This window comes from Rhinoderma darwinii, assembly GCF_050947455.1.
Source record: "Rhinoderma darwinii isolate aRhiDar2 chromosome 5 unlocalized genomic scaffold, aRhiDar2.hap1 SUPER_5_unloc_42, whole genome shotgun sequence".
Classification (NCBI taxonomy): Eukaryota; Metazoa; Chordata; class Amphibia; order Anura; family Rhinodermatidae; genus Rhinoderma; species Rhinoderma darwinii.
This window is the reverse complement of record NW_027461801.1, coordinates 221,597-244,674: the sequence shown is the minus strand read 5'-3', so window position 1 is coordinate 244,674 and position 23,078 is coordinate 221,597. Positions and strand designations below refer to the sequence as shown.

Sequence of the window (23,078 nt, the reverse complement as noted above, 5' to 3'; positions counted from 1 at the left end):
AGTGCATGCCCACAGCCACCCCTTGTTCCTTCACACCTTGTATCAGCTGTAATCCAGTCCAGTCCAGTGCTGCCTGCTGAGCAGCACTGACCAACACTGCCTGGGCCCAGGCTTTTATCTCTGAGGCCCAATTATGATGTCAGAAAGCTGGCTCTGGAATCCTGAGGGCTCCACTATGACACGTGCAAAGTTCCGTCTGAACTTTATATAAGACGGTGAGGCTCAGTCAGTCACTCAGTGTTGCCTGAGAGGGCAACACTGCAACAGCCGGCCGCCAGGCTGTCTTTTTTTTGCACAGCTAGTTGCCTCCAGGAGGCCACAAGAGGGAGACAAGGGACTGCAAAATGGAAAATAGGCATCCACCAACTTTACAGACAACTTCTCCTTGCTCCTACAACCTCCATCCTTGCACAGTTTGTTATTCTTCTAGGTAACATAGTAACAAATCCAAATTGCTGCTCTCTTTGTAGGCAAGCAAGGCTTTGTTGCAACTGCAATTCTTACTTCTTCTTGAAATGTAGGGACGACAGTACATTCCATCACATCCATCTAGTGTACACAGGTAGGTCCATTGTGGCGGGCAGGCGAGCGGGCGGGCTGCTTTATTGGCTGTTTGCTGTTCCCCTACTCCACTCCACTATTTGACTGTTGTGCTGCATCAATCAATCAATCAATCAATCAATCAATCAATCAATCAATCAATCAATCAGTGGCTGGCTCAGGTGCAGCTCTTTAACTTACCTAAAAGGGAGGGCGGAGAGAAGACAAGGAAGGTGAATGAGGTGTTCCAATGTGAAATGCCGGAAACACAGAAACACAGACGACACACAACAAGAGGTGGCAATCTATTCATTAATTGCATTTAATCAATGAGCTCATTATCACTCATGCATTGTCCAACAGGTGTTGAAATAATGGGATTAAAAGGGGAGATCCCTTCAGAAAGACAGAAACAATAGCAAAGACAAAAAACACTTTTGGAATCTGCTTTTTGTCAACACATAAGGAAAGGGTGCACCGGTCCTGGAAATACTGCAATACCAGGTCAATGCGTGGAGTGGACAGAGCAAGCTCTATTTCCATCTCCCTGTTCTAAAAATCCATTTAATATATGGTCCCCAGATAGGGGACGTATCAGATATTAAACTGATAAGAACAGATACTACACTTGATCTTAGCCAAAAGGCCGAGAAGCGATAACCCGAACGGGCCGCGCGTTGCCCGAGCCTGCCCGATACTGCTGTTCAGCCCTTGCAGCGATTCAGCCTACTTCTAGGCAATTCCATGGGGCCCTGCAGGCTCACACACTCACAGCTACACGGGAGGTGAATAAAGGCCGGAGAGGAAGCCAGACAGGATTTGCTTCTTTTGCTTGCACCACAATGCAGTGCTGAAAGAGGAGGAATCTACATAAAAACGCCTTCCTGGCAACGCCCAAATGCCCTGCTGCCATGCAGATAAACACTGGCAGCGGCAGCAAGTGCATGCCCACAGCCACCCCTTGTTCCTTCACACCTTGTATCAGCTGTAATCCAGTCCAGTCCAGTGCTGCCTGCTGAGCAGCACTGACCAACACTGCCTGGGCCCAGGCTTTTATCTCTGAGGCCCCATTATGATGTCAGAAAGCTGGCTCTGGAATCCTGAGGGCTCCACTATGACACGTGCAAAGTTCCGTCTGAACTTTATATAAGACGGTGAGGCTCAGTCAGTCACTCAGTGTTGCCTGAGAGGGCAACACTGCAACAGCCGGCCGCCAGGCTGTCTTTTTTTTGCACAGCTAGTTGCCTCCAGGAGGCCACAAGAGGGAGACAAGGGACTGCAAAATGGAAAATAGGCATCCACCAACTTTACAGACAACTTCTCCTTGCTCCTACAACCTCCATCCTTGCACAGTTTGTTATTCTTCTAGGTAACATAGTAACAAATCCAAATTGCTGCTCTCTTTGTAGGCAAGCAAGGCTTTGTTGCAACTGCAATTCTTACTTCTTCTTGAAATGTAGGGACGACAGTACATTCCATCACATCCATCTAGTGTACACAGGTAGATCCATTGTGGCGGGCAGGCGAGCGGGCGGGCTGCTTTATTGGCTGTTTGCTGTTCCCCTACTCCACTCCACTATTTGACTGTTGTGCTGCATCAATCAATCAATCAATCAATCAATCAATCAATCAATCAATCAATCAGTGGCTGGCTCAGGTGCAGCTCTTTAACTTACCTAAAAGGGAGGGCGGAGAGAAGACAAGGAAGGTGAATGAGGTGTTCCAATGTGAAATGCCGGAAACACAGAAACACAGACGACACACAACAAGAGGTGGCAATCTATTCATTAATTGCATTTAATCAATGAGCTCATTATCACTCATGCATTGTCCAACAGGTGTTGAAATAATGGGATTAAAAGGGGAGATCCCTTCAGAAAGACAGAAACAATAGCAAAGACAAAAAACACTTTTGGAATCTGCTTTTAGTCAACACATAAGGAAAGGGTGCACCGGTCCTGGAAATACTGCAATACCAGGTCAATGCGTGGAGTGGACAGAGCAAGCTCTATTTCCATCTCCCTGTTCTAAAAATCCATTTAATATATGGTCCCCAGATAGGGGACGTATCAGATATTAAACTGATAAGAACAGATACTACACTTGATCTTAGCCAAAAGGCCGAGAAGCGATAACCCGAACGGGCCGCGCGTTGCCCGAGCCTGCCCGATACTGCTGTTCAGCCCTTGCAGCGATTCAGCCTACTTCTAGGCAATTCCATGGGGCCCTGCAGGCTCACACACTCACAGCTACACGGGAGGTGAATAAAGGCCGGAGAGGAAGCCAGACAGGATTTACTTCTTTTGCTTGCACCACAATGCAGTGCTGAAAGAGGAGGAATCTACATAAAAACGCCTTCCTGGCAACGCCCAAATGCCCTGCTGCCATGCAGATAAACACTGGCAGCGGCAGCAAGTGCATGCCCACAGCCACCCCTTGTTCCTTCACACCTTGTATCAGCTGTAATCCAGTCCAGTCCAGTGCTGCCTGCTGAGCAGCACTGACCAACACTGCCTGGGCCCAGGCTTTTATCTCTGAGGCCCCATTATGATGTCAGAAAGCTGGCTCTGGAATCCTGAGGGCTCCACTATGACACGTGCAAAGTTCCGTCTGAACTTTATATAAGACGGTGAGGCTCAGTCAGTCACTCAGTGTTGCCTGAGAGGGCAACACTGCAACAGCCGGCCGCCAGGCTGTCTTTTTTTTGCACAGCTAGTTGCCTCCAGGAGGCCACAAGAGGGAGACAAGGGACTGCAAAATGGAAAATAGGCATCCACCAACTTTACAGACAACTTCTCCTTGCTCCTACAACCTCCATCCTTGCACAGTTTGTTATTCTTCTAGGTAACATAGTAACAAATCCAAATTGCTGCTCTCTTTGTAGGCAAGCAAGGCTTTGTTGCAACTGCAATTCTTACTTCTTCTTGAAATGTAGGGACGACAGTACATTCCATCACATCCATCTAGTGTACACAGGTAGGTCCATTGTGGCGGGCAGGCGAGCGGGCGGGCTGCTTTATTGGCTGTTTGCTGTTCCCCTACTCCACTCCACTATTTGACTGTTGTGCTGCATCAATCAATCAATCAATCAATCAATCAATCAATCAATCAATCAATCAGTGGCTGGCTCAGGTGCAGCTCTTTAACTTACCTAAAAGGGAGGGCGGAGAGAAGACAAGGAAGGTGAATGAGGTGTTCCAATGTGAAATGCCGGAAACACAGAAACACAGACGACACACAACAAGAGGTGGCAATCTATTCATTAATTGCATTTAATCAATGAGCTCATTATCACTCATGCATTGTCCAACAGGTGTTGAAATAATGGGATTAAAAGGGGAGATCCCTTCAGAAAGACAGAAACAATAGCAAAGACAAAAAACACTTTTGGAATCTGCTTTTAGTCAACACATAAGGAAAGGGTGCACCGGTCCTGGAAATACTGCAATACCAGGTCAATGCGTGGAGTGGACAGAGCAAGCTCTATTTCCATCTCCCTGTTCTAAAAATCCATTTAATATATGGTCCCCAGATAGGGGACGTATCAGATATTAAACTGATAAGAACAGATACTACACTTGATCTTAGCCAAAAGGCCGAGAAGCGATAACCCGAACGGGCCGCGCGTTGCCCGAGCCTGCCCGATACTGCTGTTCAGCCCTTGCAGCGATTCAGCCTACTTCTAGGCAATTCCATGGGGCCCTGCAGGCTCACACACTCACAGCTACACGGGAGGTGAATAAAGGCCGGAGAGGAAGCCAGACAGGATTTGCTTCTTTTGCTTGCACCACAATGCAGTGCTGAAAGAGGAGGAATCTACATAAAAACGCCTTCCTGGCAACGCCCAAATGCCCTGCTGCCATGCAGATAAACACTGGCAGCGGCAGCAAGTGCATGCCCACAGCCACCCCTTGTTCCTTCACACCTTGTATCAGCTGTAATCCAGTCCAGTCCAGTGCTGCCTGCTGAGCAGCACTGACCAACACTGCCTGGGCCCAGGCTTTTATCTCTGAGGCCCCATTATGATGTCAGAAAGCTGGCTCTGGAATCCTGAGGGCTCCACTATGACACGTGCAAAGTTCCGTCTGAACTTTATATAAGACGGTGAGGCTCAGTCAGTCACTCAGTGTTGCCTGAGAGGGCAACACTGCAACAGCCGGCCGCCAGGCTGTCTTTTTTTTGCACAGCTAGTTGCCTCCAGGAGGCCACAAGAGGGAGACAAGGGACTGCAAAATGGAAAATAGGCATCCACCAACTTTACAGACAACTTCTCCTTGCTCCTACAACCTCCATCCTTGCACAGTTTGTTATTCTTCTAGGTAACATAGTAACAAATCCAAATTGCTGCTCTCTTTGTAGGCAAGCAAGGCTTTGTTGCAACTGCAATTCTTACTTCTTCTTGAAATGTAGGGACGACAGTACATTCCATCACATCCATCTAGTGTACACAGGTAGGTCCATTGTGGCGGGCAGGCGAGCGGGCGGGCTGCTTTATTGGCTGTTTGCTGTTCCCCTACTCCACTCCACTATTTGACTGTTGTGCTGCATCAATCAATCAATCAATCAATCAATCAATCAATCAATCAGTGGCTGGCTCAGGTGCAGCTCTTTAACTTACCTAAAAGGGAGGGCGGAGAGAAGACAAGGAAGGTGAATGAGGTGTTCCAATGTGAAATGCCGGAAACACAGAAACACAGACGACACACAACAAGAGGTGGCAATCTATTCATTAATTGCATTTAATCAATGAGCTCATTATCACTCATGCATTGTCCAACAGGTGTTGAAATAATGGGATTAAAAGGGGAGATCCCTTCAGAAAGACAGAAACAATAGCAAAGACAAAAAACACTTTTGGAATCTGCTTTTAGTCAACACATAAGGAAAGGGTGCACCGGTCCTGGAAATACTGCAATACCAGGTCAATGCGTGGAGTGGACAGAGCAAGCTCTATTTCCATCTCCCTGTTCTAAAAATCCATTTAATATATGGTCCCCAGATAGGGGACGTATCAGATATTAAACTGATAAGAACAGATACTACACTTGATCTTAGCCAAAAGGCCGAGAAGCGATAACCCGAACGGGCCGCGCGTTGCCCGAGCCTGCCCGATACTGCTGTTCAGCCCTTGCAGCGATTCAGCTTACTTCTAGGCAATTCCATGGGGCCCTGCAGGCTCACACACTCACAGCTACACGGGAGGTGAATAAAGGCCGGAGAGGAAGCCAGACAGGATTTGCTTCTTTTGCTTGCACCACAATGCAGTGCTGAAAGAGGAGGAATCTACATAAAAACGCCTTCCTGGCAACGCCCAAATGCCCTGCTGCCATGCAGATAAACACTGGCAGCGGCAGCAAGTGCATGCCCACAGCCACCCCTTGTTCCTTCACACCTTGTATCAGCTGTAATCCAGTCCAGTCCAGTGCTGCCTGCTGAGCAGCACTGACCAACACTGCCTGGGCCCAGGCTTTTATCTCTGAGGCCCCATTATGATGTCAGAAAGCTGGCTCTGGAATCCTGAGGGCTCCACTATGACACGTGCAAAGTTCCGTCTGAACTTTATATAAGACGGTGAGGCTCAGTCAGTCACTCAGTGTTGCCTGAGAGGGCAACACTGCAACAGCCGGCCGCCAGGCTGTCTTTTTTTTGCACAGCTAGTTGCCTCCAGGAGGCCACAAGAGGGAGACAAGGGACTGCAAAATGGAAAATAGGCATCCACCAACTTTACAGACAACTTCTCCTTGCTCCTACAACCTCCATCCTTGCACAGTTTGTTATTCTTCTAGGTAACATAGTAACAAATCCAAATTGCTGCTCTCTTTGTAGGCAAGCAAGGCTTTGTTGCAACTGCAATTCTTACTTCTTCTTGAAATGTAGGGACGACAGTACATTCCATCACATCCATCTAGTGTACACAGGTAGGTCCATTGTGGCGGGCAGGCGAGCGGGCGGGCTGCTTTATTGGCTGTTTGCTGTTCCCCTACTCCACTCCACTATTTGACTGTTGTGCTGCATCAATCAATCAATCAATCAATCAATCAATCAATCAATCAATCAATCAATCAATCAATCAGTGGCTGGCTCAGGTGCAGCTCTTTAACTTACCTAAAAGGGAGGGCGGAGAGAAGACAAGGAAGGTGAATGAGGTGTTCCAATGTGAAATGCCGGAAACACAGAAACACAGACGACACACAACAAGAGGTGGCAATCTATTCATTAATTGCATTTAATCAATGAGCTCATTATCACTCATGCATTGTCCAACAGGTGTTGAAATAATGGGATTAAAAGGGGAGATCCCTTCAGAAAGACAGAAACAATAGCAAAGACAAAAAACACTTTTGGAATCTGCTTTTAGTCAACACATAAGGAAAGGGTGCACCGGTCCTGGAAATACTGCAATACCAGGTCAATGCGTGGAGTGGACAGAGCAAGCTCTATTTCCATCTCCCTGTTCTAAAAATCCATTTAATATATGGTCCCCAGATAGGGGACGTATCAGATATTAAACTGATAAGAACAGATACTACACTTGATCTTAGCCAAAAGGCCGAGAAGCGATAACCCGAACGGGCCGCGCGTTGCCCGAGCCTGCCCGATACTGCTGTTCAGCCCTTGCAGCGATTCAGCCTACTTCTAGGCAATTCCATGGGGCCCTGCAGGCTCACACACTCACAGCTACACGGGAGGTGAATAAAGGCCGGAGAGGAAGCCAGACAGGATTTGCTTCTTTTGCTTACACCACAATGCAGTGCTGAAAGAGGAGGAATCTACATAAAAACGCCTTCCTGGCAACGCCCAAATGCCCTGCTGCCATGCAGATAAACACTGGCAGCGGCAGCAAGTGCATGCCCACAGCCACCCCTTGTTCCTTCACACCTTGTATCAGCTGTAATCCAGTCCAGTCCAGTGCTGCCTGCTGAGCAGCACTGACCAACACTGCCTGGGCCCAGGCTTTTATCTCTGAGGCCCCATTATGATGTCAGAAAGCTGGCTCTGGAATCCTGAGGGCTCCACTATGACACGTGCAAAGTTCCGTCTGAACTTTATATAAGACGGTGAGGCTCAGTCAGTCACTCAGTGTTGCCTGAGAGGGCAACACTGCAACAGCCGGCCGCCAGGCTGTCTTTTTTTTGCACAGCTAGTTGCCTCCAGGAGGCCACAAGAGGGAGACAAGGGACTGCAAAATGGAAAATAGGCATCCACCAACTTTACAGACAACTTCTCCTTGCTCCTACAACCTCCATCCTTGCACAGTTTGTTATTCTTCTAGGTAACATAGTAACAAATCCAAATTGCTGCTCTCTTTGTAGGCAAGCAAGGCTTTGTTGCAACTGCAATTCTTACTTCTTCTTGAAATGTAGGGACGACAGTACATTCCATCACATCCATCTAGTGTACACAGGTAGGTCCATTGTGGCGGGCAGGCGAGCGGGCGGGCTGCTTTATTGGCTGTTTGCTGTTCCCCTACTCCACTCCACTATTTGACTGTTGTGCTGCATCAATCAATCAATCAATCAATCAATCAATCAATCAGTGGCTGGCTCAGGTGCAGCTCTTTAACTTACCTAAAAGGGAGGGCGGAGAGAAGACAAGGAAGGTGAATGAGGTGTTCCAATGTGAAATGCCGGAAACACAGAAACACAGACGACACACAACAAGAGGTGGCAATCTATTCATTAATTGCATTTAATCAATGAGCTCATTATCACTCATGCATTGTCCAACAGGTGTTGAAATAATGGGATTAAAAGGGGAGATCCCTTCAGAAAGACAGAAACAATAGCAAAGACAAAAAACACTTTTGGAATCTGCTTTTAGTCAACACATAAGGAAAGGGTGCACCGGTCCTGGAAATACTGCAATACCAGGTCAATGCGTGGAGTGGACAGAGCAAGCTCTATTTCCATCTCCCTGTTCTAAAAATCCATTTAATATATGGTCCCCAGATAGGGGACGTATCAGATATTAAACTGATAAGAACAGATACTACACTTGATCTTAGCCAAAAGGCCGAGAAGCGATAACCCGAACGGGCCGCGCGTTGCCCGAGCCTGCCCGATACTGCTGTTCAGCCCTTGCAGCGATTCAGCCTACTTCTAGGCAATTCCATGGGGCCCTGCAGGCTCACACACTCACAGCTACACGGGAGGTGAATAAAGGCCGGAGAGGAAGCCAGACAGGATTTGCTTCTTTTGCTTGCACCACAATGCAGTGCTGAAAGAGGAGGAATCTACATAAAAACGCCTTCCTGGCAACGCCCAAATGCCCTGCTGCCATGCAGATAAACACTGGCAGCGGCAGCAAGTGCATGCCCACAGCCACCCCTTGTTCCTTCACACCTTGTATCAGCTGTAATCCAGTCCAGTCCAGTGCTGCCTGCTGAGCAGCACTGACCAACACTGCCTGGGCCCAGGCTTTTATCTCTGAGGCCCCATTATGATGTCAGAAAGCTGGCTCTGGAATCCTGAGGGCTCCACTATGACACGTGCAAAGTTCCGTCTGAACTTTATATAAGACGGTGAGGCTCAGTCAGTCACTCAGTGTTGCCTGAGAGGGCAACACTGCAACAGCCGGCCGCCAGGCTGTCTTTTTTTTGCACAGCTAGTTGCCTCCAGGAGGCCACAAGAGGGAGACAAGGGACTGCAAAATGGAAAATAGGCATCCACCAACTTTACAGACAACTTCTCCTTGCTCCTACAACCTCCATCCTTGCACAGTTTGTTATTCTTCTAGGTAACATAGTAACAAATCCAAATTGCTGCTCTCTTTGTAGGCAAGCAAGGCTTTGTTGCAACTGCAATTCTTACTTCTTCTTGAAATGTAGGGACGACAGTACATTCCATCACATCCATCTAGTGTACACAGGTAGGTCCATTGTGGCGGGCAGGCGAGCGGGCGGGCTGCTTTATTGGCTGTTTGCTGTTCCCCTACTCCACTCCACTATTTGACTGTTGTGCTGCATCAATCAATCAATCAATCAATCAATCAATCAGTGGCTGGCTCAGGTGCAGCTCTTTAACTTACCTAAAAGGGAGGGCGGAGAGAAGACAAGGAAGGTGAATGAGGTGTTCCAATGTGAAATGCCGGAAACACAGAAACACAGACGACACACAACAAGAGGTGGCAATCTATTCATTAATTGCATTTAATCAATGAGCTCATTATCACTCATGCATTGTCCAACAGGTGTTGAAATAATGGGATTAAAAGGGGAGATCCCTTCAGAAAGACAGAAACAATAGCAAAGACAAAAAACACTTTTGGAATCTGCTTTTAGTCAACACATAAGGAAAGGGTGCACCGGTCCTGGAAATACTGCAATACCAGGTCAATGCGTGGAGTGGACAGAGCAAGCTCTATTTCCATCTCCCTGTTCTAAAAATCCATTTAATATATGGTCCCCAGATAGGGGACGTATCAGATATTAAACTGATAAGAACAGATACTACACTTGATCTTAGCCAAAAGGCCGAGAAGCGATAACCCGAACGGGCCGCGCGTTGCCCGAGCCTGCCCGATACTGCTGTTCAGCCCTTGCAGCGATTCAGCCTACTTCTAGGCAATTCCATGGGGCCCTGCAGGCTCACACACTCACAGCTACACGGGAGGTGAATAAAGGCCGGAGAGGAAGCCAGACAGGATTTGCTTATTTTGCTTGCACCACAATGCAGTGCTGAAAGAGGAGGAATCTACATAAAAACGCCTTCCTGGCAACGCCCAAATGCCCTGCTGCCATGCAGATAAACACTGGCAGCGGCAGCAAGTGCATGCCCACAGCCACCCCTTGTTCCTTCACACCTTGTATCAGCTGTAATCCAGTCCAGTCCAGTGCTGCCTGCTGAGCAGCACTGACCAACACTGCCTGGGCCCAGGCTTTTATCTCTGAGGCCCCATTATGATGTCAGAAAGCTGGCTCTGGAATCCTGAGGGCTCCACTATGACACGTGCAAAGTTCCGTCTGAACTTTATATAAGACGGTGAGGCTCAGTCAGTCACTCAGTGTTGCCTGAGAGGGCAACACTGCAACAGCCGGCCGCCAGGCTGTCTTTTTTTTGCACAGCTAGTTGCCTCCAGGAGGCCACAAGAGGGAGACAAGGGACTGCAAAATGGAAAATAGGCATCCACCAACTTTACAGACAACTTCTCCTTGCTCCTACAACCTCCATCCTTGCACAGTTTGTTATTCTTCTAGGTAACATAGTAACAAATCCAAATTGCTGCTCTCTTTGTAGGCAAGCAAGGCTTTGTTGCAACTGCAATTCTTACTTCTTCTTGAAATGTAGGGACGACAGTACATTCCATCACATCCATCTAGTGTACACAGGTAGGTCCATTGTGGCGGGCAGGCGAGCGGGCGGGCTGCTTTATTGGCTGTTTGCTGTTCCCCTACTCCACTCCACTATTTGACTGTTGTGCTGCATCAATCAATCAATCAATCAATCAATCAATCAATCAATCAATCAATCAATCAGTGGCTGGCTCAGGTGCAGCTCTTTAACTTACCTAAAAGGGAGGGCGGAGAGAAGACAAGGAAGGTGAATGAGGTGTTCCAATGTGAAATGCCGGAAACACAGAAACACAGACGACACACAACAAGAGGTGGCAATCTATTCATTAATTGCATTTAATCAATGAGCTCATTATCACTCATGCATTGTCCAACAGGTGTTGAAATAATGGGATTAAAAGGGGAGATCCCTTCAGAAAGACAGAAACAATAGCAAAGACAAAAAACACTTTTGGAATCTGCTTTTAGTCAACACATAAGGAAAGGGTGCACCGGTCCTGGAAATACTGCAATACCAGGTCAATGCGTGGAGTGGACAGAGCAAGCTCTATTTCCATCTCCCTGTTCTAAAAATCCATTTAATATATGGTCCCCAGATAGGGGACGTATCAGATATTAAACTGATAAGAACAGATACTACACTTGATCTTAGCCAAAAGGCCGAGAAGCGATAACCCGAACGGGCCGCGCGTTGCCCGAGCCTGCCCGATACTGCTGTTCAGCCCTTGCAGCGATTCAGCCTACTTCTAGGCAATTCCATGGGGCCCTGCAGGCTCACACACTCACAGCTACACGGGAGGTGAATAAAGGCCGGAGAGGAAGCCAGACAGGATTTGCTTCTTTTGCTTGCACCATAATGCAGTGCTGAAAGAGGAGGAATCTACATAAAAACGCCTTCCTGGCAACGCCCAAATGCCCTGCTGCCATGCAGATAAACACTGGCAGCGGCAGCAAGTGCATGCCCACAGCCACCCCTTGTTCCTTCACACCTTGTATCAGCTGTAATCCAGTCCAGTCCAGTGCTGCCTGCTGAGCAGCACTGACCAACACTGCCTGGGCCCAGGCTTTTATCTCTGAGGCCCCATTATGATGTCAGAAAGCTGGCTCTGGAATCCTGAGGGCTCCACTATGACACGTGCAAAGTTCCGTCTGAACTTTATATAAGACGGTGAGGCTCAGTCAGTCACTCAGTGTTGCCTGAGAGGGCAACACTGCAACAGCCGGCCGCCAGGCTGTCTTTTTTTTGCACAGCTAGTTGCCTCCAGGAGGCCACAAGAGGGAGACAAGGGACTGCAAAATGGAAAATAGGCATCCACCAACTTTACAGACAACTTCTCCTTGCTCCTACAACCTCCATCCTTGCACAGTTTGTTATTCTTCTAGGTAACATAGTAACAAATCCAAATTGCTGCTCTCTTTGTAGGCAAGCAAGGCTTTGTTGCAACTGCAATTCTTACTTCTTCTTGAAATGTAGGGACGACAGTACATTCCATCACATCCATCTAGTGTACACAGGTAGGTCCATTGTGGCGGGCAGGCGAGCGGGCGGGCTGCTTTATTGGCTGTTTGCTGTTCCCCTACTCCACTCCACTATTTGACTGTTGTGCTGCATCAATCAATCAATCAATCAATCAATCAATCAATCAATCAATCAATCAATCAATCAATCAATCAGTGGCTGGCTCAGGTGCAGCTCTTTAACTTACCTAAAAGGGAGGGCGGAGAGAAGACAAGGAAGGTGAATGAGGTGTTCCAATGTGAAATGCCGGAAACACAGAAACACAGACGACACACAACAAGAGGTGGCAATCTATTCATTAATTGCATTTAATCAATGAGCTCATTATCACTCATGCATTGTCCAACAGGTGTTGAAATAATGGGATTAAAAGGGGAGATCCCTTCAGAAAGACAGAAACAATAGCAAAGACAAAAAACACTTTTGGAATCTGCTTTTAGTCAACACATAAGGAAAGGGTGCACCGGTCCTGGAAATACTGCAATACCAGGTCAATGCGTGGAGTGGACAGAGCAAGCTCTATTTCCATCTCCCTGTTCTAAAAATCCATTTAATATATGGTCCCCAGATAGGGGACGTATCAGATATTAAACTGATAAGAACAGATACTACACTTGATCTTAGCCAAAAGGCCGAGAAGCGATAACCCGAACGGGCCGCACGTTGCCCGAGCCTGCCCGATACTGCTGTTCAGCCCTTGCAGCGATTCAGCCTACTTCTAGGCAATTCCATGGGGCCCTGCAGGCTCACACACTCACAGCTACACGGGAGGTGAATAAAGGCCGGAGAGGAAGCCAGACAGGATTTGCTTCTTTTGCTTGCACCACAATGCAGTGCTGAAAGAGGAGGAATCTACATAAAAACGCCTTCCTGGCAACGCCCAAATGCCCTGCTGCCATGCAGATAAACACTGGCAGCGGCAGCAAGTGCATGCCCACAGCCACCCCTTGTTCCTTCACACCTTGTATCAGCTGTAATCCAGTCCAGTCCAGTGCTGCCTGCTGAGCAGCACTGACCAACACTGCCTGGGCCCAGGCTTTTATCTCTGAGGCCCCATTATGATGTCAGAAAGCTGGCTCTGGAATCCTGAGGGCTCCACTATGACACGTGCAAAGTTCCGTCTGAACTTTATATAAGACGGTGAGGCTCAGTCAGTCACTCAGTGTTGCCTGAGAGGGCAACACTGCAACAGCCGGCCGCCAGGCTGTCTTTTTTTTGCACAGCTAGTTGCCTCCAGGAGGCCACAAGAGGGAGACAAGGGACTGCAAAATGGAAAATAGGCATCCACCAACTTTACAGACAACTTCTCCTTGCTCCTACAACCTCCATCCTTGCACAGTTTGTTATTCTTCTAGGTAACATAGTAACAAATCCAAATTGCTGCTCTCTTTGTAGGCAAGCAAGGCTTTGTTGCAACTGCAATTCTTACTTCTTCTTGAAATGTAGGGACGACAGTACATTCCATCACATCCATCTAGTGTACACAGGTAGGTCCATTGTGGCGGGCAGGCGAGCGGGCGGGCTGCTTTATTGGCTGTTTGCTGTTCCCCTACTCCACTCCACTATTTGACTGTTGTGCTGCATCAATCAATCAATCAATCAATCAATCAATCAATCAATCAATCAATCAGTGGCTGGCTCAGGTGCAGCTCTTTAACTTACCTAAAAGGGAGGGCGGAGAGAAGACAAGGAAGGTGAATGAGGTGTTCCAATGTGAAATGCCGGAAACACAGAAACACAGACGACACACAACAAGAGGTGGCAATCTATTCATTAATTGCATTTAATCAATGAGCTCATTATCACTCATGCATTGTCCAACAGGTGTTGAAATAATGGGATTAAAAGGGGAGATCCCTTCAGAAAGACAGAAACAATAGCAAAGACAAAAAACACTTTTGGAATCTGCTTTTAGTCAACACATAAGGAAAGGGTGCACCGGTCCTGGAAATACTGCAATACCAGGTCAATGCGTGGAGTGGACAGAGCAAGCTCTATTTCCATCTCCCTGTTCTAAAAATCCATTTAATATATGGTCCCCAGATAGGGGACGTATCAGATATTAAACTGATAAGAACAGATACTACACTTGATCTTAGCCAAAAGGCCGAGAAGCGATAACCCGAACGGGCCGCGCGTTGCCCGAGCCTGCCCGATACTGCTGTTCAGCCCTTGCAGCGATTCAGCCTACTTCTAGGCAATTCCATGGGGCCCTGCAGGCTCACACACTCACAGCTACACGGGAGGTGAATAAAGGCCGGAGAGGAAGCCAGACAGGATTTGCTTCTTTTGCTTGCACCACAATGCAGTGCTGAAAGAGGAGGAATCTACATAAAAACGCCTTCCTGGCAACGCCCAAATGCCCTGCTGCCATGCAGATAAACACTGGCAGCGGCAGCAAGTGCATGCCCACAGCCACCCCTTGTTCCTTCACACCTTGTATCAGCTGTAATCCAGTCCAGTCCAGTGCTGCCTGCTGAGCAGCACTGACCAACACTGCCTGGGCCCAGGCTTTTATCTCTGAGGCCCCATTATGATGTCAGAAAGCTGGCTCTGGAATCCTGAGGGCTCCACTATGACACGTGCAAAGTTCCGTCTGAACTTTATATAAGACGGTGAGGCTCAGTCAGTCACTCAGTGTTGCCTGAGAGGGCAACACTGCAACAGCCGGCCGCCAGGCTGTCTTTTTTTTGCACAGCTAGTTGCCTCCAGGAGGCCACAAGAGGGAGACAAGGGACTGCAAAATGGAAAATAGGCATCCACCAACTTTACAGACAACTTCTCCTTGCTCCTACAACCTCCATCCTTGCACAGTTTGTTATTCTTCTAGGTAACATAGTAACAAATCCAAATTGCTGCTCTCTTTGTAGGCAAGCAAGGCTTTGTTGCAACTGCAATTCTTACTTCTTCTTGAAATGTAGGGACGACAGTACATTCCATCACATCCATCTAGTGTACACAGGTAGGTCCATTGTGGCGGGCAGGCGAGCGGGCGGGCTGCTTTATTGGCTGTTTGCTGTTCCCCTACTCCACTCCACTATTTGACTGTTGTGCTGCATCAATCAATCAATCAATCAATCAATCAATCAATCAATCAATCAATCAATCAATCAGTGGCTGGCTCAGGTGCAGCTCTTTAACTTACCTAAAAGGGAGGGCGGAGAGAAGACAAGGAAGGTGAATGAGGTGTTCCAATGTGAAATGCCGGAAACACAGAAACACAGACGACACACAACAAGAGGTGGCAATCTATTCATTAATTGCATTTAATCAATGAGCTCATTATCACTCATGCATTGTCCAACAGGTGTTGAAATAATGGGATTAAAAGGGGAGATCCCTTCAGAAAGACAGAAACAATAGCAAAGACAAAAAACACTTTTGGAATCTGCTTTTAGTCAACACATAAGGAAAGGGTGCACCGGTCCTGGAAATACTGCAATACCAGGTCAATGCGTGGAGTGGACAGAGCAAGCTCTATTTCCATCTCCCTGTTCTAAAAATCCATTTAATATATGGTCCCCAGATAGGGGACGTATCAGATATTAAACTGATAAGAACAGATACTACACTTGATCTTAGCCAAAAGGCCGAGAAGCGATAACCCGAACGGGCCGCGCGTTGCCCGAGCCTGCCCGATACTGCTGTTCAGCCCTTGCAGCGATTCAGCTTACTTCTAGGCAATTCCATGGGGCCCTGCAGGCTCACACACTCACAGCTACACGGGAGGTGAATAAAGGCCGGAGAGGAAGCCAGACAGGATTTGCTTCTTTTGCTTGCACCACAATGCAGTGCTGAAAGAGGAGGAATCTACATAAAAACGCCTTCCTGGCAACGCCCAAATGCCCTGCTGCCATGCAGATAAACACTGGCAGCGGCAGCAAGTGCATGCCCACAGCCACCCCTTGTTCCTTCACACCTTGTATCAGCTGTAATCCAGTCCAGTCCAGTGCTGCCTGCTGAGCAGCACTGACCAACACTGCCTGGGCCCAGGCTTTTATCTCTGAGGCCCCATTATGATGTCAGAAAGCTGGCTCTGGAATCCTGAGGGCTCCACTATGACACGTGCAAAGTTCCGTCTGAACTTTATATAAGACGGTGAGGCTCAGTCAGTCACTCAGTGTTGCCTGAGAGGGCAACACTGCAACAGCCGGCCGCCAGGCTGTCTTTTTTTTGCACAGCTAGTTGCCTCCAGGAGGCCACAAGAGGGAGACAAGGGACTGCAAAATGGAAAATAGGCATCCACCAACTTTACAGACAACTTCTCCTTGCTCCTACAACCTCCATCCTTGCACAGTTTGTTATTCTTCTAGGTAACATAGTAACAAATCCAAATTGCTGCTCTCTTTGTAGGCAAGCAAGGCTTTGTTGCAACTGCAATTCTTACTTCTTCTTGAAATGTAGGGACGACAGTACATTCCATCACATCCATCTAGTGTACACAGGTAGGTCCATTGTGGCGGGCAGGCGAGCGGGCGGGCTGCTTTATTGGCTGTTTGCTGTTCCCCTACTCCACTCCACTATTTGACTGTTGTGCTGCATCAATCAATCAATCAATCAATCAATCAATCAATCAATCAATCAATCAATCAATCAATCAGTGGCTGGCTCAGGTGCAGCTCTTTAACTTACCTAAAAGGGAGGGCGGAGAGAAGACAAGGAAGGTGAATGAGGTGTTCCAATGTGAAATGCCGGAAACACAGAAACACAGACGACACACAACAAGAGGTGGCAATCTATTCATTAATTGCATTTAATCAATGAGCTCATTATCACTCATGCATTGTCCAACAGGTGTTGAAATAATGGGATTAAAAGGGGAGATCCCTTCAGAAAGACAGAAACAATAGCAAAGACAAAAAACACTTTTGGAATCTGCTTTTAGTCAACACATAAGGAAAGGGTGCACCGGTCCTGGAAATACTGCAATACCAGGTCAATGCGTGGAGTGGACAGAGCAAGCTCTATTTCCATCTCCCTGTTCTAAAAATCCATTTAATATATGGTCCCCAGATAGGGGACGTATCAGATATTAAACTGATAAGAACAGATACTACACTTGATCTTAGCCAAAAGGCCGAGAAGCGATAACCCGAACGGGCCGCGCGTTGCCCGAGCCTGCCCGATACTGCTGTTCAGCCCTTGCAGCGATTCAGCCTACTTCTAGGCAATTCCATGGGGCCCTGCAGGCTCACACACTCACAGCTACACGGGAGGTGAATAAAGGCCGGAGAGGAAGCCAGACAGGATTTGCTTCTTTTGCTTACACCACAATGCAGTGCTGAAAGAGGAGGAATCTACATAAAAACGCCTTCCTGGCAACGCCCAAATGCCCTGCTGCCATGCAGATAAACACTGGCAGCGGCAGCAAGTGCATGCCCACAGCCACCCCTTGTTCCTTCACACCTTGTATCAGCTGTAATCCAGTCCAGTCCAGTGCTGCCTGCTGAGCAGCACTGACCAACACTGCCTGGGCCCAGGCTTTTATCTCTGAGGCCCCATTATGATGTCAGAAAGCTGGCTCTGGAATCCTGAGGGCTCCACTATGACACGTGCAAAGTTCCGTCTGAACTTTATATAAGACGGTGAGGCTCAGTCAGTCACTCAGTGTTGCCTGAGAGGGCAACACTGCAACAGCCGGCCGCCAGGCTGTCTTTTTTTTGCACAGCTAGTTGCCTCCAGGAGGCCACAAGAGGGAGACAAGGGACTGCAAAATGGAAAATAGGCATCCACCAACTTTACAGACAACTTCTCCTTGCTCCTACAACCTCCATCCTTGCACAGTTTGTTATTCTTCTAGGTAACATAGTAACAAATCCAAATTGCTGCTCTCTTTGTAGGCAAGCAAGGCTTTGTTGCAACTGCAATTCTTACTTCTTCTTGAAATGTAGGGACGACAGTACATTCCATCACATCCATCTAGTGTACACAGGTAGGTCCATTGTGGCGGGCAGGCGAGCGGGCGGGCTGCTTTATTGGCTGTTTGCTGTTCCCCTACTCCACTCCACTATTTGACTGTTGTGCTGCATCAATCAATCAATCAATCAATCAATCAATCAAGTGGCTGGCTCAGGTGCAGCTCTTTAACTTACCTAAAAGGGAGGGCGGAGAGAAGACAAGGAAGGTGAATGAGGTGTTCCAATGTGAAATGCCGGAAACACAGAAACACAGACGACACACAACAAGAGGTGGCAATCTATTCATTAATTGCATTTAATCAATGAGCTCATTATCACTCATGCATTGTCCAACAGGTGTTGAAATAATGGGATTAAAAGGGGAGATCCCTTCAGAAAGACAGAAACAATAGCAAAGACAAAAAACACTTTTGGAATCTGCTTTTAGTCAACACATAAGGAAAGGGTGCACCGGTCCTGGAAATACTGCAATACCAGGTCAATGCGTGGAGTGGACAGAGCAAGCTCTATTTCCATCTCCCTGTTCTAAAAATCCATTTAATATATGGTCCCCAGATAGGGGACGTATCAGATATTAAACTGATAAGAACAGATACTACACTTGATCTTAGCCAAAAGGCCGAGAAGCGATAACCCGAACGGGCCGCGCGTTGCCCGAGCCTGCCCGATACTGCTGTTCAGCCCTTGCAGCGATTCAGCCTACTTCTAGGCAATTCCATGGGGCCCTGCAGGCTCACACACTCACAGCTACACGGGAGGTGAATAAAGGCCGGAGAGGAAGCCAGACAGGATTTGCTTCTTTTGCTTGCACCACAATGCAGTGCTGAAAGAGGAGGAATCTACATAAAAACGCCTTCCTGGCAACGCCCAAATGCCCTGCTGCCATGCAGATAAACACTGGCAGCGGCAGCAAGTGCATGCCCACAGCCACCCCTTGTTCCTTCACACCTTGTATCAGCTGTAATCCAGTCCAGTCCAGTGCTGCCTGCTGAGCAGCACTGACCAACACTGCCTGGGCCCAGGCTTTTATCTCTGAGGCCCCATTATGATGTCAGAAAGCAGAAAGCTGGCTCTGGAATCCTGAGGGCTCCACTATGACACGTGCAAAGTTCCGTCTGAACTTTATATAAGACGGTGAGGCTCAGTCAGTCACTCAGTGTTGCCTGAGAGGGCAACACTGCAACAGCCGGCCGCCAGGCTGTCTTTTTTTTGCACAGCTAGTTGCCTCCAGGAGGCCACAAGAGGGAGACAAGGGACTGCAAAATGGAAAATAGGCATCCACCAACTTTACAGACAACTTCTCCTTGCTCCTACAACCTCCATCCTTGCACAGTTTGTTATTCTTCTAGGTAACATAGTAACAAATCCAAATTGCTGCTCTCTTTGTAGGCAAGCAAGGCTTTGTTGCAACTGCAATTCTTACTTCTTCTTGAAATGTAGGGACGACAGTACATTCCATCACATCCATCTAGTGTACACAGGTAGGTCCATTGTGGCGGGCAGGCGAGCGGGCGGGCTGCTTTATTGGCTGTTTGCTGTTCCCCTACTCCACTCCACTATTTGACTGTTGTGCTGCATCAATCAATCAATCAATCAATCAATCAATCAGTGGCTGGCTCAGGTGCAGCTCTTTAACTTACCTAAAAGGGAGGGCGGAGAGAAGACAAGGAAGGTGAATGAGGTGTTCCAATGTGAAATGCCGGAAACACAGAAACACAGACGACACACAACAAGAGGTGGCAATCTATTCATTAATTGCATTTAATCAATGAGCTCATTATCACTCATGCATTGTCCAACAGGTGTTGAAATAATGGGATTAAAAGGGGAGATCCCTTCAGAAAGACAGAAACAATAGCAAAGACAAAAAACACTTTTGGAATCTGCTTTTAGTCAACACATAAGGAAAGGGTGCACCGGTCCTGGAAATACTGCAATACCAGGTCAATGCGTGGAGTGGACAGAGCAAGCTCTATTTCCATCTCCCTGTTCTAAAAATCCATTTAATATATGGTCCCCAGATAGGGGACGTATCAGATATTAAACTGATAAGAACAGATACTACACTTGATCTTAGCCAAAAGGCCGAGAAGCGATAACCCGAACGGGCCGCGCGTTGCCCGAGCCTGCCCGATACTGCTGTTCAGCCCTTGCAGCGATTCAGCCTACTTCTAGGCAATTCCATGGGGCCCTGCAGGCTCACACACTCACAGCTACACGGGAGGTGAATAAAGGCCGGAGAGGAAGCCAGACAGGATTTGCTTATTTTGCTTGCACCACAATGCAGTGCTGAAAGAGGAGGAATCTACATAAAAACGCCTTCCTGGCAACGCCCAAATGCCCTGCTGCCATGCAGATAAACACTGGCAGCGGCAGCAAGTGCATGCCCACAGCCACCCCTTGTTCCTTCACACCTTGTATCAGCTGTAATCCAGTCCAGTCCAGTGCTGCCTGCTGAGCAGCACTGACCAACACTGCCTGGGCCCAGGCTTTTATCTCTGAGGCCCCATTATGATGTCAGAAAGCTGGCTCTGGAATCCTGAGGGCTCCACTATGACACGTGCAAAGTTCCGTCTGAACTTTATATAAGACGGTGAGGCTCAGTCAGTCACTCAGTGTTGCCTGAGAGGGCAACACTGCAACAGCCGGCCGCCAGGCTGTCTTTTTTTTGCACAGCTAGTTGCCTCCAGGAGGCCACAAGAGGGAGACAAGGGACTGCAAAATGGAAAATAGGCATCCACCAACTTTACAGACAACTTCTCCTTGCTCCTACAACCTCCATCCTTGCACAGTTTGTTATTCTTCTAGGTAACATAGTAACAAATCCAAATTGCTGCTCTCTTTGTAGGCAAGCAAGGCTTTGTTGCAACTGCAATTCTTACTTCTTCTTGAAATGTAGGGACGACAGTACATTCCATCACATCCATCTAGTGTACACAGGTAGGTCCATTGTGGCGGGCAGGCGAGCGGGCGGGCTGCTTTATTGGCTGTTTGCTGTTCCCCTACTCCACTCCACTATTTGACTGTTGTGCTGCATCAATCAATCAATCAATCAATCAATCAATCAATCAATCAATCAATCAATCAGTGGCTGGCTCAGGTGCAGCTCTTTAACTTACCTAAAAGGGAGGGCGGAGAGAAGACAAGGAAGGTGAATGAGGTGTTCCAATGTGAAATGCCGGAAACACAGAAACACAGACGACACACAACAAGAGGTGGCAATCTATTCATTAATTGCATTTAATCAATGAGCTCATTATCACTCATGCATTGTCCAACAGGTGTTGAAATAATGGGATTAAAAGGGGAGATCCCTTCAGAAAGACAGAAACAATAGCAAAGACAAAAAACACTTTTGGAATCTGCTTTTAGTCAACACATAAGGAAAGGGTGCACCGGTCCTGGAAATACTGCAATACCAGGTCAATGCGTGGAGTGGACAGAGCAAGCTCTATTTCCATCTCCCTGTTCTAAAAATCCATTTAATATATGGTCCCCAGATAGGGGACGTATCAGATATTAAACTGATAAGAACAGATACTACACTTGATCTTAGCCAAAAGGCCGAGAAGCGATAACCCGAACGGGCCGCGCGTTGCCCGAGCCTGCCCGATACTGCTGTTCAGCCCTTGCAGCGATTCAGCCTACTTCTAGGCAATTCCATGGGGCCCTGCAGGCTCACACACTCACAGCTACACGGGAGGTGAATAAAGGCCGGAGAGGAAGCCAGACAGGATTTGCTTCTTTTGCTTGCACCATAATGCAGTGCTGAAAGAGGAGGAATCTACATAAAAACGCCTTCCTGGCAACGCCCAAATGCCCTGCTGCCATGCAGATAAACACTGGCAGCGGCAGCAAGTGCATGCCCACAGCCACCCCTTGTTCCTTCACACCTTGTATCAGCTGTAATCCAGTCCAGTCCAGTGCTGCCTGCTGAGCAGCACTGACCAACACTGCCTGGGCCCAGGCTTTTATCTCTGAGGCCCCATTATGATGTCAGAAAGCTGGCTCTGGAATCCTGAGGGCTCCACTATGACACGTGCAAAGTTCCGTCTGAACTTTATATAAGACGGTGAGGCTCAGTCAGTCACTCAGTGTTGCCTGAGAGGGCAACACTGCAACAGCCGGCCGCCAGGCTGTCTTTTTTTTGCACAGCTAGTTGCCTCCAGGAGGCCACAAGAGGGAGACAAGGGACTGCAAAATGGAAAATAGGCATCCACCAACTTTACAGACAACTTCTCCTTGCTCCTACAACCTCCATCCTTGCACAGTTTGTTATTCTTCTAGGTAACATAGTAACAAATCCAAATTGCTGCTCTCTTTGTAGGCAAGCAAGGCTTTGTTGCAACTGCAATTCTTACTTCTTCTTGAAATGTAGGGACGACAGTACATTCCATCACATCCATCTAGTGTACACAGGTAGGTCCATTGTGGCGGGCAGGCGAGCGGGCGGGCTGCTTTATTGGCTGTTTGCTGTTCCCCTACTCCACTCCACTATTTGACTGTTGTGCTGCATCAATCAATCAATCAATCAATCAATCAATCAATCAATCAATCAATCAATCAATCAATCAATCAATCAGTGGCTGGCTCAGGTGCAGCTCTTTAACTTACCTAAAAGGGAGGGCGGAGAGAAGACAAGGAAGGTGAATGAGGTGTTCCAATGTGAAATGCCGGAAACACAGAAACACAGACGACACACAACAAGAGGTGGCAATCTATTCATTAATTGCATTTAATCAATGAGCTCATTATCACTCATGCATTGTCCAACAGGTGTTGAAATAATGGGATTAAAAGGGGAGATCCC

General features: G+C 47.8%; 15 non-coding genes across 15 annotated transcripts; all 15 read right to left on the bottom strand.

The window, feature by feature from the left end:
• Window positions 1–1,007: 1,007 nt before the first annotated feature.
• LOC142693088 (U2 spliceosomal RNA) lies at window positions 1,008–1,198 on the bottom strand. Its single transcript, XR_012861464.1, has one exon. It is a non-coding gene; the product is annotated as a U2 spliceosomal RNA (small nuclear RNA).
• Window positions 1,199–2,482: 1,284 nt separating this feature from the next.
• Window positions 2,483–2,673, bottom strand: LOC142693087 (U2 spliceosomal RNA). The gene has a single exon (XR_012861463.1). It is a non-coding gene; the product is annotated as a U2 spliceosomal RNA (small nuclear RNA).
• Window positions 2,674–3,957: 1,284 nt separating this feature from the next.
• LOC142693086 (U2 spliceosomal RNA) lies at window positions 3,958–4,148 on the bottom strand. The gene has a single exon (XR_012861462.1). It is a non-coding gene; the product is annotated as a U2 spliceosomal RNA (small nuclear RNA).
• A 1,276-nt stretch (window positions 4,149–5,424) lies between these two features.
• Window positions 5,425–5,615, bottom strand: LOC142693084 (U2 spliceosomal RNA). Its single transcript, XR_012861460.1, has one exon. It is a non-coding gene; the product is annotated as a U2 spliceosomal RNA (small nuclear RNA).
• A 1,296-nt stretch (window positions 5,616–6,911) lies between these two features.
• On the bottom strand, window positions 6,912–7,102 carry LOC142693083 (U2 spliceosomal RNA). Its single transcript, XR_012861459.1, has one exon. It is a non-coding gene; the product is annotated as a U2 spliceosomal RNA (small nuclear RNA).
• Window positions 7,103–8,374: 1,272 nt separating this feature from the next.
• Window positions 8,375–8,565, bottom strand: LOC142693082 (U2 spliceosomal RNA). Its single transcript, XR_012861458.1, has one exon. It is a non-coding gene; the product is annotated as a U2 spliceosomal RNA (small nuclear RNA).
• Window positions 8,566–9,833: 1,268 nt separating this feature from the next.
• On the bottom strand, window positions 9,834–10,024 carry LOC142693080 (U2 spliceosomal RNA). Its single transcript, XR_012861457.1, has one exon. It is a non-coding gene; the product is annotated as a U2 spliceosomal RNA (small nuclear RNA).
• A 1,288-nt stretch (window positions 10,025–11,312) lies between these two features.
• LOC142693079 (U2 spliceosomal RNA) lies at window positions 11,313–11,503 on the bottom strand. Its single transcript, XR_012861456.1, has one exon. It is a non-coding gene; the product is annotated as a U2 spliceosomal RNA (small nuclear RNA).
• Window positions 11,504–12,803: 1,300 nt separating this feature from the next.
• LOC142693078 (U2 spliceosomal RNA) lies at window positions 12,804–12,994 on the bottom strand. The gene has a single exon (XR_012861455.1). It is a non-coding gene; the product is annotated as a U2 spliceosomal RNA (small nuclear RNA).
• Window positions 12,995–14,278: 1,284 nt separating this feature from the next.
• LOC142693077 (U2 spliceosomal RNA) lies at window positions 14,279–14,469 on the bottom strand. Its single transcript, XR_012861454.1, has one exon. It is a non-coding gene; the product is annotated as a U2 spliceosomal RNA (small nuclear RNA).
• A 1,292-nt stretch (window positions 14,470–15,761) lies between these two features.
• LOC142693076 (U2 spliceosomal RNA) lies at window positions 15,762–15,952 on the bottom strand. Its single transcript, XR_012861453.1, has one exon. It is a non-coding gene; the product is annotated as a U2 spliceosomal RNA (small nuclear RNA).
• Window positions 15,953–17,248: 1,296 nt separating this feature from the next.
• Window positions 17,249–17,439, bottom strand: LOC142693075 (U2 spliceosomal RNA). The gene has a single exon (XR_012861452.1). It is a non-coding gene; the product is annotated as a U2 spliceosomal RNA (small nuclear RNA).
• Window positions 17,440–18,708: 1,269 nt separating this feature from the next.
• LOC142693074 (U2 spliceosomal RNA) lies at window positions 18,709–18,899 on the bottom strand. Its single transcript, XR_012861451.1, has one exon. It is a non-coding gene; the product is annotated as a U2 spliceosomal RNA (small nuclear RNA).
• A 1,275-nt stretch (window positions 18,900–20,174) lies between these two features.
• LOC142693072 (U2 spliceosomal RNA) lies at window positions 20,175–20,365 on the bottom strand. Its single transcript, XR_012861449.1, has one exon. It is a non-coding gene; the product is annotated as a U2 spliceosomal RNA (small nuclear RNA).
• Window positions 20,366–21,653: 1,288 nt separating this feature from the next.
• On the bottom strand, window positions 21,654–21,844 carry LOC142693071 (U2 spliceosomal RNA). Its single transcript, XR_012861448.1, has one exon. It is a non-coding gene; the product is annotated as a U2 spliceosomal RNA (small nuclear RNA).
• Window positions 21,845–23,078: the final 1,234 nt, after the last annotated feature.